Consider the following 19,966-nt stretch of genomic DNA (forward strand, 5'->3'; position numbering starts at 1 on the left):
CACCTTACCACCCATTTGGGTGAATGAGCCATAAGCTGTCTTCTGGCTGCAGACAGTATCTTATAAAGTAGCACTGCTTTGTAAACATTACCCTTAACCACTTGGCAATTGAGCTGCATATTCCCCAACATTGACAGGATGAATTTGCTGACTTTTATCCATCATCAAAAGAATATAGTCCAATGAGTAGTTAAACCCTTTCACTTTTTGTGGTATTTCAACTCAAGCGTTGGCCATTGGTAAATGATGTTGTTGAAATGTGGTTTTAGGTAGAGATGCTGCACACGTTATGACTCCAGCTATAGCATTGCAGCGCGATTGATGTGTTAGTCCTACCCCTTTTTCACGCGCTTCTTGTTTTTCTAAATGGGGGCTTCTCCCTTTGGCATGTTGTGTGTGTCCCGCTGCCAAGCGGTACTAAGAATATGTGCCACATCTGTATCGGTGTAACTCAGTATCTGCAGCACCATGTTCAGATAACAACTGTTAGCTTAACTTAGCTTCTACATTACCCTGACACAATCAGGCTATTACCGTGGCTAAAATAGTGACAAAAAACCTCCACTGTACAAAGTACTCGACGTCTCGCAATTCGGGTTGCAAACATTTTTCTATTATAACTACAGTATTTTAGTATGAAAGTGTGTGACTTTTACCAAATGTGCAGTACTCTGAGCATATATGATAGCTCGAGCCAGTTCCATATTCATTCCCTGTTTGCAGTCATGAGGATTCCAATGGTCCTCACAGGCACTGTAACAGGTGGTGCTGGTGCTGTGGGTACTCTAGCTTAGTTTCCTTCTACACCCCGAGGGGTGGTTGAGGTGCTGGTATCTTCAGCATCTTTCCACTGTATTAAACAAAGCCCATGCCATGTGGGATAATAATCATAAACCGCTCATTACCGCTCATATCAGTCTGTGCTCCAACACAACTAGGGGAAAAATACCGGTTTCCATATCTGCACTGGACTTGGCTACAGAAATGGCCTTATTCGGCCTGAAACATTGCGATGTCCCACATTTTTTTATGTTGGATATTAAACTATTTAATAATCAACTTGCTGAGTTCCTTGGTAATTCTAAGAAACCAACATCATCCATCACCTCCCTACCCTATTCTTCCCCCTTACCTCCCTACCCCGTTCTCCACCCTCCTCTCCCTCCTAACACTTTCCTTTAATTCATTATGGTGTCCCCAATTTTTTCCGCATCTCTATCATTCTCCGGCATTCTTACTTTCTCCTCACTTGCAAAACTGATTTCCTCTCTTTCTTTCTTCTGCTTTCTGTGTAAACTTTATATCTACAACATCCGACTCTCAGCATGATATCACATGCCAGATATATAGCCTTCCAGGTACAACACCCAGTGGCAGAATTGCTTAGAGAAATTGTAATAATTGTAAGGTTCCTATCAGTAGCCCCTTTGGTGTGTTCGAGAGGATCCAAACCATGAGAGTTCACCTTATTTTTATACATAAAGTAATTCTTCCAAGTATGGTTGTTCTGGGTCTTATAGTTTGGGCACACATACAGAGACTCATAGACATTCAGAAATATATGGTAGATTGGTGGTGCACTTTAGAAAGGTGTATCCCCCCCCCCCATATCCTTGTATGTTGCTTATTACTGTTTGCTTCATTTAAAAACTGACTTTTCGCATAGAATATCTAAATGAGCGTTTTTGATTATTTCCCAACATGGGATGTGCTGGAGAACCTACCATTATCCTTTGTTTAAATGTTGTGCGGAACTTGGGAGTGTCTCACTGCTCCGTACACTCCACATCCTAATTTGATATGGTCGTTTGTTTCATGCGACTGCTGTTTGACAACTCCCACTAGTTTAGTCCCACTGTACGTATTCCACTTCTGTACATTTTATGTACAAAAATAGCCTGAGCGCTTGTGGCCCACCACAGCCCTTGACTAAAACAAGGATGTTGAGCCCTGTTACCCAGCAGAATCCTAGTCCTCACTGTCACTGTTTACAGTTGATCACTGAGTAATCATTCATTTATCAGTCTTGACTAACCAGGCGCCTCAGCACTTGTGCTATCCCAGTATCCATAACATCCCATTATCATAACACCACTAACTTCTATCTCAATCCCCAATGGTGTATTCCTGTGCACAGGCAATCCCTAGGGTGTGTGCTGCCCTTAGGCTATTAAGGATGCCCCCCCTTCCCCTACCCTCCAAAAGAAAAAATCACCCCCCCCCCAGTACTGCTGTGCCGGGTTCGTCCACCTTCCAGTACATCAATTATCTGCTGTGGGCCCCTCGCAGAAAGAGCCAGATGTGATTCAATTGGGCACTCTCTGCAGTGAGCTGCAGCACACAAAGGAAAATCCCTTCCTCTCCGCTGAACATTCAGTGGGCATGCAGCCGAGAGGCTGGGAAATGATTAGACAAAAAAGAGTAGAAAATGCGGAGCAATGCAAGCAATTGAGAAAAAGGAGGCGCGGGAACCAAACTTGATGAAAAAAGCTAAATTCGCTTTTTTCAATCATAGACATGTTAAAAACAATAACATGTCCAAAGCTGGACATCCCACGCGTTTCACACCACTAAGCTGCTTTCCTTTATGATCAAGTCGGGTTCCCGTGCCTCTTTTTTTTTGAATTGCCTGCAGTGCTCTGCATTTTCCACTCCTTTTTGTCTATCCAGTGCCCCGAAAGCACGCTGTCAGAGATGGATCTTCATTCACAGACTCCAGCAGCACCAATGCAGGTCTCATTACGACCGCTAGCAGCCACCTAGGTGAACACATGCATGAGAGATCCAAGGACTAATACAGGAAGTAGCATGGTTTATTTCCCCTCCATACCGAGTATGTTATAGGTACAGATGCAACTGCCGGTTTTAGACTGCTTGCCAAGGAAAAGCTGTGCCCATCTCACAGTAAATCATGAGATGGTCCACAGTAGGCTGTAATGGCCCATCGGATTAACACAGTGGTGGTCCCTGAATTTGAATGGAACTCGCTGCCTTGTAGGATTCACACAGCGTGAGTCCCATTCAAATGCAGGGACCCCGCTGTGTTAATCTGATGGGCCATTAGTCCGGCTGCATGAATTTCGCATCGTGAGTTGGGTTTAGTGCAGAATTCTCAAGGCAAGCAGTCTACAACCGGCAGTTGCAGCTGTAGGTGTCTCATTCTGAGGATGTTGATACGATTGAAGTCTCTATCATTGACATTTCTTCTACATATGGAGCCTGACTCGCATCTCTTGGAAGCACAGGACATTATTCATTTTTTGCTTCAAAATGATGAGGGTTGGGCTAAATTAGAGGGACAAACTCCGACATGAAATAGGAAGAAGAGAAATAGAAAGCAATAGAGAAAAAAAAAAAGAAAAGAAAGGAGAAAAGAGAAATACATACAATAGGGGGAAAAGAAAGACACGAGGGGAGAGAAAAGAGAGACATGAGGGGGTAAGAGTGAGGGGGAAGGAGAAGAGAAACTGATGCTGGGGAGAAGAAAATCATTATTGTTAAAGGGAGGGCGACTTGAACAGGAAAATATGGGGAAAAAAATTAAGCCTTGAGGTAAGGGAGAAGAAATGGTGGATTTAAGAAACAGAATGAGAAAAGGAGGGAGACTGGGGCATGGGGTTGTTAACTAATAGAAAGAAAGCATGTGTGAGAAAAGAGCGATACAGGGTAAAGAAAGGCATTGGGAGAGAGGAAAGGAGAGAGTCAAGAGGGGAAAATAAGAGAACTAAATGAGAGGAGAACAGAGAGAAAGAAACATGGGAAGGGCGAACGAGGAGAAAGACATGGTGGGGAGAAAAAGAAAAGCACGAAGGTTAAAGAGAATGAAATGAAAGGGATAAAAGAGTAAAAAGGAGGAGAAAGACATGGGAGGAAAGAAATAGGTAAGGGGGAAAGAAACTGAGATACATCAGGGTAGAGAAGAAAAACACATTGAGGGAAGAAATAGAGTGAAAGATGAGGGGGAAGTAGTAATACATCAGAGGGGACAACAGAGGGACAAGTGGAAAAGATGGAAGGGCAAGCATGGTGTACGAGAAAGATACTAGGCGGGAAGTGAATGGGGGTGAGTAAAAGACAAGACAGGGAAAAGTAGTATAAATACTGTATTTGTGGGGGCACCAGTCTTTACATTTGACTTGTACCATAAGAATTATGTTGGCGGCCTTAACAATGACTGATTATGGTATCCTGCTATCCACTTTCTGGGCCTCTCCTTCCCCACCATAAAAATGATAGGGGTCTTCTTCCGAGTTTTATTTTTGCAGTTTAACCAAGTTGTATTAGTTGGCAGTTCACTTATTCCTGGAATAGCTTTGCTTATATTTTCCATTTTTAATAGCCTTGTTATGAGCATTCTCATTTTATTCCCATCTTACTTGAACATGAGATGCTCATATCCATGAACTTTCTATAAATAAAATATTCACCCATTTTCATGGATCAATTATGCTATGGACCCACTTGCTATACAGAAATAGTCTTCATGATTTACTACACAACAGAAGAGGCTTCTATATCCATATTTATCATAAAACATGTAAGTACACTGCTAGGAAGTTTTACTACATCCCACAAGGTACTGTGAGGGAAGACACTTAGACAGGGAAGTACAGAATGATTAAGTGCATTTGCCAGATCAGAAACATAAAGCAATATACTGTTGCGCATACATACATTAGAGTTAAAGAGATAATTAGGAAGTTGGATTCAATGGGAATGATATCAACATGCTTTGTAGAGATGGAGCCATCATCTGAGACATAATGCTGGGAGTACACAGTATGTACACTTTATATAATTAGTGTGTTAACCAATAAATGATGATTGCGGAAACTGCTTTAACATCCTGAGAGGGCAAAAGATACAAAGATGTCAAATCATTCCTATATGTATATGTCTAAAAAGAGATGGTTATATACAAGCTGGTCAAAGAATCTGTAAATTTTCAAAGATGAAACATCTATAAAACAGAAAACATTCACCTTGTTGTCAGAAAGTCTTTTACTGCAGTATCAATAACCTACTCATCTTAAAGTACAGTACATACTGTATCTTTTAGTTGCTTTATTGCCAAGGACAACAACATTTTGGGGCAAAATTCCCCCAATATAGAGGCCCGCTCTCTCCCCCACTGGTTGCCGGGGAAGAGTGTGGGGCCTCTGTAAAGTTCTTACTTTCTCCGTTATGCCTCCATCGTGCCGCCCTCCTCCTTCCGCACCATCAAATGACGCCGCAATGTCAGACGGCATCACGTTACCACGGCAACGTGTCACCGCTACGTCGCGTTACCATTGCAACGTGCCGCTGTGTGCCGTCACGTTACAGTGGTAGCGCAACGCCATGTGACGTTGCAGTGTCATTTGATGCTGCAGAAGGAGGAGGGCGGAGTGAAGGAAGAGGGCGGCACCATGAGAGTGCCCATGGACGGCATTTTTTGTGAATCCCCCACTGTTACCATGTGCAATTCTGTAATGATTACATTCACTACTCCATAAGACACATTCTAAGCTTGAAAACACCTTATGGCCTCATTAAAATGAACGAGTCATATTTACAAAGTGGTGTTACTCCCTTAGACACCTTCCATGCTGGAAGACACCTTAGAGCCCATCCACTTGCATCTTTATCCCATTCCATTTGGCAGATATATAAGAATTTTGTAGATGTTAGCTGATTTTCTGCATGGGCAAATACAGCAACAGTAATGTCAATGGAGTTGGTAAAAAAAAACTGGTGACCACAAATTCACAGGCCATCTGATAATAGTTAGATGATTCTTTTGAGGATCTCCATCTGGTCCTTAACTATTCTTTGTAGATGGAACAAGTGATCCTGACAGATGTCATACGGCCTAAAATCAGCGTGTGACAGCCTTACACGGCATCGACTGCCCTATGTATAAATGTATGAAAATACAATGCCCATATTTCACTACCCTGCTGGATAAAATGAATCCCATTAGTGATAAATACAGCCTGAATGTTCTTAGCAGCACAATACAGCAGATGAATGCACATTAGAATGCATTTACTTGTAATGACTATTTAAATACAAGGCTCCTGGTTGTCATAAGCTGATCTTGACAGAAATGATGGTTTGGAGAAAACATGTCTGAGGGTGGCTAGGTTTCAACTACCATTTGTGGTTTGTTCGTACTATAGAACAGGGTTAGCCAACTCTAGTCCTCAAAACTACCAACAGGTCAGGTTTTCAGGATATCGCTGCTTCAGCACAGGAGGGGCAGTCTTTGACTAAGCCACCGATTGAGCCTGTGCTGAAGTGGGGATATCCTGAAAATCTGACCTGTTGGTACAGGTGCGCCGAAGAGTATTCTAAAATTTGCCTTAAACTTGCCTTGGAAAATCTGAGGCTATCACCAACAAGACCCAGGTACATGCTGGGTACATGCTGGGTACATGCTGGGTACATGCTGGGTACATGCTGGGTACATGCTGGGTACATGCTGCACCATTTCAGTGACATTTCTGCAGAGACTAATGGCCCATCGGATTAACACAGCAGGGGTCCCTGGCAGTCCCACTCAGTTTGAATGGGACTGCCAGGGACCCCCGCTGTTAATCCGATGGGCCATTAGTCTCTGCAGAAATGTCACTGAAATGTTGCAGCATGTACCCAGCATGTACCCAGCATGTACCCAACATGTACCCAGCATGTACCTGGGTCTTGTTGGTGATTGCCCCAGATTTGTTTTAGAATACTCGTCGGCACTACAGTAGCTCTTGAGGACTGAATTTGGCCACCCCTGCTACAGAACATTAGCTTTGTGAGCAGTAAGAATACAAGGAGAAGGCCACGGGTTCAAATACCACTGGCCACATCTGCATTATCGGCTGTTTTCTTAAATAAGTCAGCTTTCTATTATACTGTATCTTCATACGACTGTGCCTATGACTTTCAATTAATTGGATCATAGTTCCAGTTTTCATTCTTTTTTGTCGTAGAGTAGATTTGTCATAGATTGTCATACCTTTTAATGAACAAAAAAAAAAACCAAGAGAGTTCTTGATAGTTGAATTTATAGCGCATACATCACATGTCTCTTTCATATGGACGCTGCAATTCAGAATAATGTTATACTGTTACAAATGTGTTTTTGATATACACCCTAGAGGTCTGTACACTACATGCATGAAAACATTATGGTTTATGAAACGGACGGACGCCTGCAGCTGGAATTGATTAGGATTGGCGGCTCCAAAGCTATTTGTTGTAGAACTGTGCAAACCTTTCGAAGACGTTTCACGAAACGGCCAAATTCAGGACGTTCGCCACTCACAAACTTCAACATTTGCAAAAAATTCACAAGCTTGAACAATCAATGATGCATTGTAAATGATGGTGAGGAAAGTGCGTAGTTCGGCACAATTCCATACAATTCTCTCCTGCGAATATCATAAACTGGGCAAAGACACAAAAATACTCCACTAGCATATTGCATTTCGAGCGTGGAATACTGGTGGTGTCTATGGATGGGAATATGTTTCTACTGGGCTACCTAATGCAGATTGTCTGCAGGCTGCTAGTACTTCCCATGCTGTGCATAAAGTATCCCCAGTGTGACTGTCTGTGATCATATATCATCAATATAAAGGACAGCGGAGTGCACTATATGAAGCACAAGTGAGTGATGGGGAGGCTATACATCTCCTGCCACCGCAATCAGCACGGGGCTGATAAATGATGGTGATTTACCAAGGGACTTAACACAGTCTCATTGAGGATGGAAATTCCCGGTCCCTCTGCATTTTAGGACTTGCAAATTGAATTTATTTTTTGTCAACATGAAACCATTGCTTTTCCCAATGATTTGTTTCTTAAAATTACAAAATAATATAGATACTGATGTTACAGCAACCGAGACATCATCAGTACGGACGAGGGGAACTAAATCTCTTCAGTTGGAAGCACTGGCAATGATAAAGTAGTTCATTTCCTTTGATTACTTTTGTGTGTGCAGAATTGAAGGTGTTGAGATGAATTTGTTAAAAGTTATTAACTTCCTATATATCTTAGGGGTACGTTTTCAAAGGAACATTTCTTGTGTCGTGTCACAATATATTTTAAGCCATTGGACTCTTAAAGTAGTTAATGTTTCTAATATGCTTCACCGGGAATTAGCTTGTCCTTATTTGACTGTTCGGTACAATGGATCATACTCTTCCAATTTATTTAATACATTGACTAGATTTTAGATAAATAATAGATGCAATTTTTTTTTTTAATCTTTTGGTTTATGCCATTGTTTCAATCATTCGAAGTATTATTTTTATTCTCAGAAAAGTGATTATGTGAAGATGCGAGCACATCTCAGGCCCACCCGCAGTGCAGGAGAATGAGAAAGGGGAAAAGGTACATTTGAAAAAACTAGCATTTTTAGTTTTGCTTACCTTCATGAAATACTGCATGTACGGATGTAGCACCATGGTTGGTCACGCAGTCAGAGCGGATTCCGCCATGGGTACGGTTCTGGTACCCGCGTGCTCGCAGAATCTCCATGACCAGACTAATGGCCCATCAGGATTAACGCAGTGGGTGTCCCAGCTTCTGAATAGGACCCCCGCTGTGTGAATCCTACCGGGCAGCATCAGTCTGGAAGAGTAGACAGAATCAGTCACTCTCCCTGTGCACCTCTAAAAGGCAGTCGCACAGCTTTTATTTTATTTTAATAACATATTACTGAAGCAGGGGGTCTCCGGAGCTGAACCGCATTAATTTCAGCCTCGGGGACCCCATGCTTCCTGTAACCGGGGTTGCGGTTACTCTACTGGTTACTACCTTAAGGAAGATAGAATGGCCTAAAAAGCTCATGTTGTGCGCCTTGCACTACACCAATGCAGATATGGGGAACCAATAAATTGTGAATGTGTGGTGACGGAACAAAATACTGCAATAAGAGTGTGGAGGTGGTGCTGGCAGGGATGGGGTTAATGATGAGCAAAGAAAAGAAAGAAAGCACCCTAATAACCACACAAGAGAACACCTATACCTATATTAAAAATTACTATTTATTAATAAATGATTAAAATATATTTATTGCAGCAAAAAACTAACGTGAACCAAATTGATTAAAATAAATTAAAAACGGAGGAGGTAACTGTATGCCTAGTTCAAACTAACAGTGCATGCTAGAAATAACTATTTTAGAATGTCCCACTGCTATATGATTATACTAACAGTGGTAGTTATACCAATACAGTTCTATATAGTTTGAGGACTACACCTAAATTGAGAGTATAGCTTAATGTGTGTGTGCTCAGAATAATATAGTATATTTGTTGAGCCAGCTAATGCTAGTATACGGATATATACACACACATATGTACCAGACCAACAGGTTCAAAGGTAAATGAACCTAGAGGTCTGTTATGTTTAGCAAAACAGCTATTTCAAGATCACAAAGTATGTGTCTTGTACTCGGAACCATGACAAATAGGAGAGTAGTCAGAGTGTTGTGCTTCCTTTAGAAGGCTCTGAAACACTCTAACTGAGAAAGGGCCCCCGATGAAGCCACAACGGTGAAACATATGTTGGGCAGGCTAAGCGTCACCACCTAGTGCGCTGGCTATATCGGAGAGGTCTGTTGCCTTTTCTCAGTTAGAGTCAGTGGACTCCTGAAGAAACCGAGAAGGTGAAACGCGTAGAGTGACGTCGTTGCACCAACCGGAACCTCTGGATGCGGATGTCGTCACTTCCGGCTGCCGGTGAGACGAATTTGTGACACGCACGCCAGCACAGAGGGAGAGCTGAGAGAAGACTCATCCGGTTGCAGAGATTGCAGAGATCCAATACTTGTGATCTAAATGCCTTTTTAAACCCTACACCATGTGAGTTGATTGGATTTTATTTACCCATATTAAATGTGTTGTACAGTCTACACTATGTCCAGTATCATCTTATCCTAAGGTCCATTGTGGAGAGTACCGGTCTGGTGACATCCCGTTTGCACGGATTGCAGCCATTCCTTAAAGATACCTTTATGTGCCTTTATCCATCTCACGTTTGTGAGTATTCTGCGTATACATCTGAGCTAGCAGTTTTTTCACGTCATTGACTTTACAATATTGGCACCATAAGCACTTGTTTTTTGTTTCCACATGGTATGCGCTTCCTGATGATCCCTTTTTCCACTTGCCACGAGGATTGAGAAAGCAATCCTACACCGGGTTATAGCTGCATCCGACTTATGTGTTTGTATAAGTATCACCATTAATATTACTATGTGTATCATGTGTATCTAGTTTTTTCACTGTTAAGTATCACTTTAATGTATATGAGCGCCACGTTTGGTTAAACCCCTTTCACACACACAGAAGTATGTATTTGTGCGCTAAGGTGTGTGTGTATGGTGAGGTCAGTGTGAGCGTGTGTATATTTGTGTGCTGCAGTTTAATATATGTGTATAAATAAATGAGGCCAGGATTGTTAAAGTGAGTGTGTATGTATGAGTTTGTGTGTATTTTGTCCTAAAGTGAGTGTGTTTGTATATATGTACTAAAGTGACTGTATATGAATGAGCACCTGTATATTTGAGAGCTGAGGTGAGTGTATATGCATTATGTGCTAAGGTGTGTATGAGTGTATGCATTTGTTTGATATTTGTAGTAACTATAGATGCGTAATGCTAAAGACCAAATACAGAGCAATAGTGATACAGTATGCATAAAAATGGATACTTATAAAGCGAACCCCTGATGATATAACTTTAAATGAAGACAGGTACTGGGTGTGATGTCCTGGATGGTAAACCCACAGATCATATGTGAAGGTATAATACACAATTTGTCCAGAGACCATAGCAATTGACTCACCGTACTGTAGGTTGTACCTACAGTAATGTCCTTAAGTTCACAACAGGAGAACATGTAGCAAGCAAAAACTCACTAGTATGCTGCAACGTCCATGTACTGTATATCCGGATTCCAAGGGTTCTTAGTGTGCCTCCGTGATGATGATGCAGGATACAAGAAACAAAGAGAAGTGACAGTGCAGAACCAAAAGTATCCAAATTGAAAAAAAATGATAATTAAGAGGAAAGTGCGTTATCCATAAAAAAAAAAAAATTATTGGTCATTATAGAAAAAAAGTAGCAAGGCGTTGCCCTACCAACGTTTCATGCTTCAAAGCCATTATAGCATGTGTGGTGCATGCTACCTGTTGGGAAGCAGGAGTGCTGAGTCGTCTGCCGATGTTTGTGGGGACACAGGACAGGTTTCTAGGGTACATACCCCCCATTGGTCTCTACTGGTACCGCGCCTCTGTCTGCCGCAAGCTCCAGATGTATGGAGGCGATCTCTTACAATATAAATACTTCCCTCTCCTTCCCCCAGTAAGATCACACACCAGGCAAGAGGTATAAGAACTAAAATGGTTTATTGGGTCAGCACTCACAGTCATGGCAGTACAGTCTCTCTGGATCGGCTACCCAAGTGGAGGATGGTGCCTGAACTTCCACTATGGGTCAAAGGCCCCCGCAGCTGTCCCAGCTATTCCCTGCCCCTCCAGCAGAGGCAGGGGAAAGGTACACACTCACTCTCCCGAAGGGGAAGAGGGACAGAGAAGGCCCAATGTTCAGGCACCCTGTTGTGTGAACTGCCTCTCTCAAGTGGGGAGAGGCACTAGCTAATTAGGGCGGCAATCCCCTTAAGTACAGCCAAGAGGAGGGCACCAGGTCTGACCCATGATTGGGTATACTCAGGCATTGTCCCACCTCCTCCCCTGTCACTCAAGGGTACTGCAGGGAGTGGAGAAAACCCATGATTACTACTGGTAGGACTGCTTTTACCAGGGCTTACTTCCAGGGAGGGCAGACAAGTCCAGGTCCTGCACCAGAAGTGTGTCGACATCCGGTCCCTGGGCGGGTGTGTCCTCGTCGTCGATATCCGCATGGACCTCTGCACCGGAAGTCTCCATAGGCACCGTGGAATCACTGGCTAGGCCGCAGGGCACCTCCACGATCGGTATGCTTCTCCGTCTCTCAGGCATGTACAGGAGGTGACAGCCAGGCAGGCAGAAAGTGATACAGCACAGGGGGGAGAGAGAGAGAGAAAGAGTGATTTAAAAAAAATGTGTTTGTGAATTCGAGATATGCCTTTTTGAGATTGACGGCAAATAAAAAATCACCCATCTCTATTGTTGAGGGTGAAAAAGGTATAGCAGACAACCTAAATAATAATTTTTGCTCCATCTTCATAGTTAAAGATGAAGGAGAGGGACCACATTTGGGTAACAGGAATAAAAATGGAAGTCCATTTACAGAGGAGAAAGAACTTTAAAAACGACAAGTGGACAAGTCAAAGAGGCCAGATGGGATACATCCAAGTGTAGCACTGTCCCCCCCCCCTGCCCCCCCCCCTTCTGGGAGATTGCACAGCCTACGCTACGTGTGTGTGGTGTACTACCTGTTTGGAGCAGGAAATACTGAGCTGTCAGCGGTAGAGGGGAGACCAGGAAAGGCTTGGGTTCTTGTTCTGCAGTACTTTCTCAGGTGCTCAGCGCCTCCAGCCGCAGTGGGTTCCAGGGTGTCCTGAACTCAGCCCCCACTACTGTATTCTTCTCCCTCCTGCCCAAGGACATACTCAGACAGGAGTGTATAGTATAACAAGAGTCTTTATTGTCATACATGGCAGACATCCAATGCAGTTCTCCCTACAGTGATGCAGCGTCTTGGAAGTTCCAGACTTCTAGATGGTGCAGGCCCTTGTCTTACAGGCCTTGGTGGCAGAGCCTGATGTTCCCTCCATGGGAGAGAGTGACAGCTGTTTGCTTCCTCTCTTCGCTGGAGCAGGAAGCAGACTGACTCACTTTGCTACTCCCACTTGGAAGACTCAAGAAGGGATGGGCTCGTGGACTGTACTATCCCTGATAGGCTTACAAAGGCCATGAGTCACCACCTTATTTCCATCACTTACAAGAGGGGCATAAGGGGGTCAACAGCCCATAGATTTAACCTGTTACTGCCTGTAGCTAACAGGACTTACAGTACATAACAGATATAACAGGGGAAAGAAAGGTAATATGGGACATACCCTGTTACACAAGGATATTAAAAGATCTATTTAACACATCACTATTAGCAGGTGTAGTTTCAATAGACGGGAGAAGAGAAAGGAAAGTGGAAGTAGGAAAGAGGCAGATATTTACAGGCCAGTGAGCCTAACGTCAGTGGGGAAAATAATAGAAACATTGTTGAAAGATAGAATTGTTGACTATCTAAAGTCCAACAACCTACAAGATCCCAAGCAGCATGGGCTTACTGGGGGGAGAGAATGTCAAACAAATGTAATTGATTTTTTTGACTGGGTGTAACAGGGACTTATCACTGTTCTAGAGAAATGCTCCTCAGAGCTATGAATCCAGCATGGAGCTGGTTAACTGCAGCCACTCAATTAGCCTGTCTCCACCTGGACTAATCAGAGCTCTGTGAAAGAGTGTCATGTGAGACACAGAGGGGAGATTTTTCTTTAGCTCAGTTACAACTGGGCTGACAGAAGGAGAGAAGAGATCTTGAGTGCACAGGAGAACTGTGTATTGAAAGCAAAACACAAGGGGACCAGACCTCTTTTCCTGGACACAGAGGACCCAGGAACCTGCCAGAGGCTGGACCCTCAAACACACCAAGACACCTGGACACCACTGATCTGAAGGGTTACCTGCTATAAGGTACCGCTGAGATTTTGGGTGTGGTATGCTGTCTGGGGTTTTTCCCCCCAGTCTTACAGACAGGGACTGGGGAGTGCATTAGCCCTTACACAGGGATAGGTGTTTGTTGTTTTATGTATATTTTTGTTTGCTATGTTGTTTAAAGGAACAGGCAATAAAGCCTTATGTTAATTTCACCCTAACCGGTCTCCATTAGCTTACCTCAGCACACATCTCTTACATATGGTGTCAGAAGTGGTATGAGAGGTTGCCCTTGAATTTAAAAGGGACCCCGGAGACTGCCTGTGAATTTTTTGTGCTTTGCCTACATACGGTTCCTGCAACAGCCTTAGCAGCAAAACAAGGAAGCACGTGCAGCAGTGACCAGAATTAAAGGAATACACATCCAGGCAGGAAAACTACACTGCACAGGCGAAAGCCACAATGCCGCAGTTGGACTGGGAAGACTGGGACAGACGGTGACTCACACAAGGGACTGATGATGTGACCAGAGTCTACCCCACCACTTGTGTGGGAAAAAAAAGCAGAGAATTTAAAATGGCACCCAGCTGAAGTCAAATACAGACTTTGATATCCAGGAAAATTCAGCGTACCTCCTAAAAATAAAAATGAAAAAAGAAAAAATAGTGAAGCAAGTTCATGCAACATGAAAAGATTAGACTGGTGTCTAAGATTACACTTCCGTGTAAGTGCCTGACCCCAGGCACATAAAGGTTTCTTTTAACTCCACTGCATCCACACAGCCACAGATGAGTCTCAAAGCCTTTTTTCCATAAAAAGTCCAACTTTATATAAAGAATCAGGTATACACTCGGTTTACACTCATATAGAAAGATGAGTATTAAAAAGCAAAAGAACCAGCTCTAGTCACGTGAATCGTATCTGTCGACTGCAACTCCCGCCGTTCCAGCCGGCATCTTGCGTCACTTCCGGTCTCCTCTGGTGATTCGATGTGCTCCTGATACACCACTTTTCCTGGACACAGAGGACCCAGGAACCTGCTAGAGGCTGGGCCCTCAAACACACCAAGACACCTGGACACCACTGACCTGAAGGGCTTCCTGCTATAAGGTACCATTGAGACTTTGGGGGTGTATGCTGGTAAGGGGATTCCCCCCCCCCCAATCTTACAGATTGGCACTTGGGAGTGAGTTTGCCCTTTACACAGGGATAGGTGTCTGTTGTTTTATGTATATTTTTGTTTGCTGTGTTGTTTAAAGGAACAGGCAATAAAGCCGTATGTTAATTTCACCCTAAACAGTCTCCATTAGCATACCTCTGCACACATTTCTTACACTTGGTAACTAAGGTAATAGATCAGGGTGGACCAGTAGATTTAGCTTTTCTAGATTTTAGCAAGGCCTTTGACATGTTACAATGCTTGGGATTGGACTCTAAGATGGTAGAATAGATAAGACATTGGTTGAAGGATAGGCGACAGATAGTTGTGATATAGCGAGTTATTCAGAGGAGGTGAAGGTAACTAGTGGAGTACCACATGGATCTGTAATGGGACCAGTGCTCTTTAATATTTTTATTAGTGACATTACAAATGGTTTGAAGGGAAAGTATGCCTTTTTGACGACCCAAAGATCTGCAAAAGAGTTGACACTAAGGTCTCGGTCCCGCTGCACTCGGTGGCGCGGGCGGCCACACGCGAGTTCCCCACCAGCAGGGGAATCCTGCGGAGCCGGTCCCCCCTAGCTGCACAGCTTACTACACGCTGTGGAGCGTCAGCCGCTATGGGATACAAGAGAATGGTGATCTCTAGCGTTGATGCGTCACATGGTGTGGCTGTGAGCCAATGGGGAGGGGAGTCTTCGGGAGGAGGAGAGGCTACGGGGAGCGGGGAGGAGTGTGGAGTGAAAGCAGCGTGAGTGCCTGTCTGTGTGTGTGTCTGAGTGCGTGCGTGCCTGTCTGTGTGTGTATGTGTGTGCCTGTCTGTGTGTGTGTCTGAGTGCGTGTGTGCCTGTCTGTGTGTGTGTATGTGTGTGCCTGAGTGCGTGAGTGCCTGCCTCTGTCTGTGTGTGTGTTGCTTTACTTACCTTCAATCAGCAGCCCAAGCCGTGGAGGGAGGGGGGGGAGAGTAGCGGGTCCCTCCACTCAAGCCACGCCCCCCTCCCGCTCAAGCCTCCCACTCCCGCCCACCTCCCGCTCCGGCTCCCGCTCCCTACAGACCGCATATCGCGGTCTGTGTATGTCAGCGCCCCGCCTGTCTGCAGTGTGGGCGCGCTGACTCTGGGAGCGGGGCCTTAGCCTAAGGGGGGATTTAGGTAGATTCGAGAATTTTTGAAGTGTGGGGCAACTACAATCTAATGCCAAAAAGTGTAAAATAATGAATTTGGGTCACACAAATCCAAAGGCAGAAAACAGGAGAATTGTACTATAATTTCAACTACTAATGAGGAAAGGGACCTGAGAGTCATAATTTTTTTTAAAGTAGACAAACAATGTAACAAAGCAATGCTAAAAGCCAGCAGGATATTGGATTGTATTAGGAGAGGTATTCGCAGCAGAAAGAGAGGGGTGGTGATGCCACATTTTAGATAATTGATGAGACCTCACCTAGAGTACTGTGTTCAATTCTGGGGACCATATCACCGGAAGGATGTAAATAAAATGGAGATTGGACTAAAAAAAGGGATGCTATGATGGTGCATGGTCCATACAGCATACGAGTTTCAGTAGCAGGAAAGACTTTACTATGTACAGGTTGGTGGAGAGAAGGGAGATGGGGGATATGATAGAAACTTTCAAATATATAAAGAGATTCAACAAAGTACAAGAAGGAAGCATATTCCAAAGAAAGGGAAGTGCTAAAACAAGATCACTCTTTGAAGCTGGTGGGTGGCAGGCTAAGGGTGGTAAATGTATGGAATATCCTCCCAACAGCTGTGGTAGGGGCTAATACAGTAGGGAATTCCAAAATGCTTGTAACTAAAGACGGGCACATTTTTGGGGCGGATTTGGATCCGCAGCGGATCGGTTGGTTCCTTTGTTCTGCGGATTTCAGGGATCAATCTGAAAATGCGCGATTTGCGTTTTGCGAATTTTGTATTAGTATCAAAATACTCCACGGATTCCGCAACCCGTGGACGGATTTGTAGAATCCAATCCGCGGATTCAGTATTCCGCTGGCGGATTGTTAAGAATCCCTCAACGGGTCGCTGAATGCGCTTATTGGATTCTACAAATCCGTCCACGGGTTGCATCCAATGGCGGTTTCTGAAAAATCCGCACGGATTGGAACCGCCCAAATCTGTTCACAGATTACACCGGATTGTGGGGGTGACATCCACGAAAAGGATTTGGGCAGATTTGCCCATCTCTACTTGGGACAGACATAAGGCTACCCCAAATACAAAACAAAGCCGAGGATCACATAGGGTCTGTGTTTTACAGCAGATAGGAAAATGGGCAGACCAGGTGGGCTGTGGTTCTTCTCTGCTATCATATTCTATGTAAGCGGCATACAAGCCAGACGTGTGGGGAACACCGGAGCACCATCATTTGTGATACCTTCTGCCTGAAGCCCTAGAAATTAGCCAAAGTATCAGTACTTTCTCTTTTGAAACTCTGGATTGGACTTTGTTTGATCATTTTTGCTGATCATATTTTGATCTGATTGAGGGAATTACTACATGTTATGTATGTAGGAATGGGCCAGAAGAACGGGTTTAATAATCTGAAACGTTAATGTTGCCCCCTTGACACTTTTGTGAATATTATTGTGTTATTTTTTCTAATTTTTCCCTTTTTTTCCCCTATTCGTTTGTCCTTCCTGTTCACACCATGTTTGATTGCTCTGTTATCTGTATGCTTACATTGCACAGTATTTAACTTTTATTCTCATATTTATGGGTAAAATATACTATTTTGAAGTATTTCTGACGTAATTATTTTTGAGCGTGGGGTTGCTATTTGTTTCACTATATTACCCCTTTGGAGTTGGTGGGGACTCCTTGTCTCCCTGCACCTTATCTAGATTAGCCCTATTGGGTGTTATTATCCATTTAGGTGGTGCTGTTTGTCTTATTTGTTATGCTATCATATTCTATGTTTCTATGCTAAGGCTATTTTATTGTTTGCCTCCAAAATTAAGGAACAATATAGCTATAATATCCAAGCGATTGAAGGTAAATCTGGGTCAATAATTTATAACCTTAAGATATTAATGAGGAGTTTGTTAAATTCTACAAATCTTTTTATTATATCACAGAAAACAAATATAATCACTCAACTCAAGAAAAGTTAATCAAAGACGACCTACAATATCTCAATCAAACATTTCCACCTCGAGCCCTCAAAAATCTGACCTGCTGGGTTAACCTACATGTATCACAGTAGAAGAGATTACGCAGTCTATAAAATCTCTTAAACCATCTAAAGCTCAAAGACCTGATGGCTTTTTGAATTTGTATTACCAGAAGTTCCCTGACATTTTAGCCCCTTGCTTATTAAAAACTGTTTAATTATGTTTTAGATGGGACAAGTGTATCTTTTTTAAATGCTTTCTGTCACAATATCTGTTATACCTAAGGAAGGGAGACTTTGTGCCTGAACGTCAGACTTCTGATAATATAAGGAGAGTTATTAATCTTCTAAACTATGCTATTATTCCCAAGTTCCCCACTATGATTCAATTTCTAAAACAAATCATTGTAAAACATCTTCAGTATATCCACTCCCTGCAAATTATCCGGATGAACAGATTATAGTTTACTATGAGGATTGTATCTTAAACGGTATACCTTAAAATGTTTTTATTAATATACCATCTATACTATAATTCTAAGTTTTCTGTTTGTATGTCAGAAGCATCGATATCTCACAAACGGCACCACGTAGCACAACACAACTTTCACTGTACATTCTGCGGCGGATTTGTAGGTCAACGCAACTATTTTGAGCTTCCAATGTGACTCACGTCCCAAATTATGGACATTCTAATGTCCAGCAAATCTCTTAGTGCAGGGGCGGGCGGCGTGGCTACTAAGGGAGGGGGAGTGTCAGTGCTTCAGTGCTGTGTGTGTCTGATGTGAGATGTGCAGGGGAGATGTGCTGAAGGGGGTGAGGGGGAGAAAACGGAGTGAGTGGGGGGGAAGAAAATGGAGTGAGTGAAGGGAGGAAGAAAACGGAGTGGGGGGGGGAAGAAAACGGAGTGAGTGAAGGGAGGAAGAAAATGGAGTGAGGGGGGAAGAAAACAGAGTGAGTGAGGGAAGAAAACGGTGAGTGAGGGAAGAAAACGGTGAGTGAGGGGGGAAGGAAACAGAGTGAGTGGGTAGGGAGAAAACAGAGTGAGTTGCTGGGAGAAAACAGAGTGGGGGGAAACAGAGGGGGGGGAGAAAATGGAGTGAGTGGGGGGGAGAAAACAGAGTAAGTGAAGGGGGAGAACACGGAATGAGGGGGCAAGAAAATGGAGTGAGCGAGGGGGGATACAACAGAATGAGTGAGGGGGGAAATGGAGTGAGTGAGGGTGGTAGAAAACGGAGTGAAGTGGGGGAAGAAAACGGAGGTAGGTGGGGGAACAAAACAGAGTGAGTGAGTGGGGGAAGAAAATGGAGTAAGTGAGGGGGGAGAAAATTGAGTGAGTGAGGGAGGAGGAAAAATGGAGTGAGGGGGGGAGAAAATGGAGTGAGTGGGGGGTGAGAAAACAGAGTGAATGGGGGTGAGAAAACAGAGTGGGGGGGAGGAAACAGAGTGAGGGGGAGAAAACGGAGTGAGTGAGGGAGAAGAAAATGGAGTGAGGGGGAGAAAACAGAGTGAGTGAGTGGGAGGAGAAAATGGAGTGAGTGGAATGGGGGAGAAAACTGAGTGAGTGGGGTGAGAAAATGGAGTGAGTGGGGGGGAAATAGAGTGAGTGGGGGGGAGAAAACGGAGTGAGTGGGGGGGAGTGAGTGGGGAGGGAGAAAATGGAGTGAGGGGGGGAGAAAATGGAGTGAGGGGGGGAGAAAATGGAGTGAGTGGGGGGAGAAAACTGAGTGAGTGAGGGGGAGAAAACAGAGTGAGTGAGGGGGAGATAACGGAGGGAGGGAGGGAGGGAGGGGGAGATAACGGAGGGAGGGAGGGAGGGAGGGGGAGAAAACGGAGTGGGGGGGAGAAAACGGAGTGAGTGGAGGGGGGAAGAAAACAGAGTGAGGGGGGAGAAAACAGAGTGAGTGAGGGGGGAGAAAATGGAGTGAGTGAGGTGGAAGAAAACAGAGTGAGTGAGGGGGGAGAAAACAGAGTGAGTGAGGGGGGAGAAAATGGAGTGAGTGAGGTGGAAGAAAATAGAGTGAGTGAGGGG

The 19,966-nt window shown here is 44.0% G+C and overlaps 1 protein-coding gene across 4 annotated transcripts in view; it reads right to left on the minus strand.

Annotated features, from left to right (window-relative positions):
- The window catches only part of GALNT14 (polypeptide N-acetylgalactosaminyltransferase 14), a 500,522-nt gene that overhangs the window by 87,146 nt on the left and 393,410 nt on the right, over nt 1-19,966 (minus strand). The gene's annotated exons all lie outside the window — the stretch shown is intronic.

This window comes from Ascaphus truei, chromosome 4 (assembly GCF_040206685.1).
Source record: "Ascaphus truei isolate aAscTru1 chromosome 4, aAscTru1.hap1, whole genome shotgun sequence".
NCBI lineage: Eukaryota > Metazoa > Chordata > Amphibia > Anura > Ascaphidae > Ascaphus > Ascaphus truei.